Below are 3,197 nucleotides of genomic sequence, written 5' to 3'. Positions count from 1 at the left end.
ATTAGCCGCTTCCTAAACATGATGACGAAAATGAAGAAAGCAGGAAATCCTGTTACCAATCGTGCTGCAATAAAGAAACTGCTTGATTCGCTCCCCAAGGAATGGAGCCTGCAATGTATGATGATCAAGAAGGATTTCCTCAACAATCCTAATCCTGTTACTTTGTCAGATTTGATCAACACCCTAAGGGCATTTGAAATGGACGTTAACAAGAGAGAGATGAACACTGCTGGATATCAACCTAAAGCAACTCAATCTTCAGCTGGATTGAAGAATGTAGCATTTCTCGCTTCAGGGGGCATCACTCCACAAGCTTCTGACCTAATTTACGCAAATGCTTCCGCAAGCGCATCTAAAGCCCCACAACTTGTCGAGAAGACTATCACTGTTGATACTCAAGCATTGAAAGTTTCCACTGAGAATGTGGCTCTCTTCAACACTTTTCTGAGCAGCTATGAAGCCCTAATGTCTGGGGAACTGAAGAAGGAGATGTTTACTACCGAAGACATGTATCAGGTTGATCCAGATGATATGGAAGAAATGGATCTGAAATGGCAAATGGCCATGATCACTCTGAGGTTAAAGAAATTTCAAGACAAGACAGGCAAGCGATTGGGTCTTGGAAAAGCTGGCTTTGACAAGTCCAAGCTGAGATGCTACAACTGCAAGAATCTTGGACACTTCAAGCGTGACTGTCCGTTGTTGAAAGAGGGAAACAGTGAAACTACTCCTGCTGTTAAACAGATCACTGTTGAAGAGAACAAAAGCAACGCATCTCCCAGCACGCCAAAGGCTTTAGTTGTTGAAGACTATGATTGGAGCGAAGAGATCACTGAAGCTAAGGAACAAGTCAGCAAAGCCCTGATGGCCAAAATCTCAAGTGAGTCATCTGCAAGGAAGTTTGAGAAGCAGACAACTGGAATCCCAACTGGAAACAATGATGCTGACAAGGGATTGAAAGGTATTCTGCCTTCAGTGAAGTCTGGTGATCAAACTGAAAAGGATGCTGAGAAAGGAAAGGATAAAGCTCAAGCTACAGCCATGAAAGCAGATGCATCAAAAGAGAAGGCTGACAAAGACTTGGTAAATAGTATTCCACCCATTTTTAAGGAGAAGTTATGCTCCGAAGCATGCGTTGATGTCGTGGCACATTATAAATTCTTAAATTTGGAATTTGAAAGGCAAAAGGACAAAGCTTTAAAAATTAATAACGAGCTTAAACAAAATGAGGCTGCATATCAGAGAAAGTTGAACTCAACTTTGGCTGAAATGCAAACTCTTAAAGAATTTGTGTTTAGAAAAGATTTTATCATAAATGATCTTACAGAAAGATTAGAAAAAGCTTTGAATGAAAAGAACAAACTTCAAATTATAATAGATAAATGGAATGTCAGTCAAAAGGCCTTTACTGACATCAAAAATTGCCAACGACCAACGTTTGTGAAAGACGGGATTGGTTATAAGGATAGGCACGGAAATGAAAGAAAACTTTTCTTTCCGCCTCACAGCAAAAACTACGTGCCTATGCCTACTCCTCATCCCGAAAATGATCTCATAAATGAAAAGGCCTCAGTTGAACAAAATGAATTTTATGAAAATGAGACAACTGCTAACTGTTCTAAAAGCAATGCAGATTCCATTGAGTGTGAAGAAGATGTGTGCGATGATGATGGAGACTGCGGAGGGTCAAAAATAGGAATTGGTTATTCAGGCGACAGTTATTCCACCGTTAACTGGTTCGTCTGGAATTGTTCTAAAAACAATGTTAAGGATGAATGTAATAGTTTAAGTAGGATGGATGACTGTAATGGCCAAGTGCCTAAAACTAAATCTGTGGATGACTGTAAAGGCCATGTGCCTACATTTGAGACCCGTGATCATGAACCTTATGTGTCTGAATGTCATGGTTTGAATTATGCGTGTTGTGATGATAATGTTGCTTGTGAATCTCCTGTATTTGTGCCAGAATTAAAAAGGAATAGTTTTGGAAAATTCCCTACAAAGGAAATTCCCGAATTTATTCCTTCCAGAACAGGTATGACAGAATCAGAAAAGAACGCTACTGAAGATCAAGATAATGTAGATTCAAGCGTCATTACCACAGAAGACGAACAGACATCAGAAAGTTCGCATTCAGAAACCTCAACTGAAGATCAAGCAAATAGTGATGAAAGCTTCGAATGTTCAAGTTGTGAAGCAAGTGAAGAACAAAATTCAAGCGAGGACAACACGTCTGAAAGCTCACTCGATTCAGACAGTGATGAAGAATTTCCCGAAGATGAAAGCAGAGTGGACAAGAAAATGAAGAAAGCAGAAAGCTCAAGACTCTCATCACATACATCATCTTCTCACACCAAAAGACCCAGACATAAAAGATGTTTTCGCTGTGGTCATTTAGGACATACAGCGAAACATTGTAAAACCAAAAAGTTTCCTAAACCAGAGCATGATTTTATTACAAACGTCACGCAGTAACTAAATTATCTTAAGAAATCTGTTAAAAATCTGGTTGATTCAACTGCGTATCTTTGGAAACAAAAAGAGGTCAAAGTGGGTCAAAACCATGATAGATTCGAAATCAAACAGATCTGGGTTCCTAAATCAAACTAACATGTATATTTGTATATTTGTGTATGTCAGAATAAACTCCAGAAATGGCTTCGAATGCTCATGGAATACATCTGGCACGTAGACAGCGGATGTTCAAGACACATGACTGGATTGAAGGATCTACTGAAAAACTTCCGCTTTATTGATGGTGACTTCGTGTCTTTTGCTGGCGATGAAAAGGGAGGAAAGATTGTTGGAGTAGGAGATGTAGTGTCCGAAGCCCTCACGCTGGAAAATGTCAACTATGTTCCTGAGCTGTGCTATAATCTCATGAGCGTTTCTCAAGTGTGTGATAAAGGGAACTCGGTGCTATTCAATGACATGGAATGCTTGTTCCTGAAGCCCGGTTATGTTGTTCCTGCAGAAATGATCATGCTCACTGCTCCAAGACAGAACAACACATATGTGCTCAACATGAAAAACGCCAAGACAAACGACAACTTGACATGCTTAATTTCTAAAGCGTCAGAATCGGAGTCACTGCTTTGGCATAGACGACTGGGGCATGTTAACTTCAAAAATATGAATAAACTATCTAAAATGAACTTAGTTAGAGGTCTTCCAATCAAAGAATTTCCATTTTCTGA

General features: G+C 39.6%; 1 long non-coding RNA gene across 1 annotated transcript; it reads left to right on the top strand.

Moving 5' to 3' along the window:
- The first annotated feature begins 914 nt into the window (after positions 1-914).
- Positions 915-2,727, top strand: LOC118487398. Its single transcript, XR_004881756.1, has 2 exons — positions 915-1,083; positions 2,641-2,727. It is a non-coding gene; the product is annotated as an uncharacterized LOC118487398 (long non-coding RNA).
- The last annotated feature ends 470 nt before the right edge of the window (positions 2,728-3,197 follow it).

The sequence above is a fragment of the Helianthus annuus genome, chromosome 15, assembly GCF_002127325.2.
Source record: "Helianthus annuus cultivar XRQ/B chromosome 15, HanXRQr2.0-SUNRISE, whole genome shotgun sequence".
Classification (NCBI taxonomy): Eukaryota; Viridiplantae; Streptophyta; class Magnoliopsida; order Asterales; family Asteraceae; genus Helianthus; species Helianthus annuus.
The sequence above is the reverse complement of the archived record's forward strand: the minus strand, read 5'-3'. Positions and strand labels throughout refer to the sequence as shown.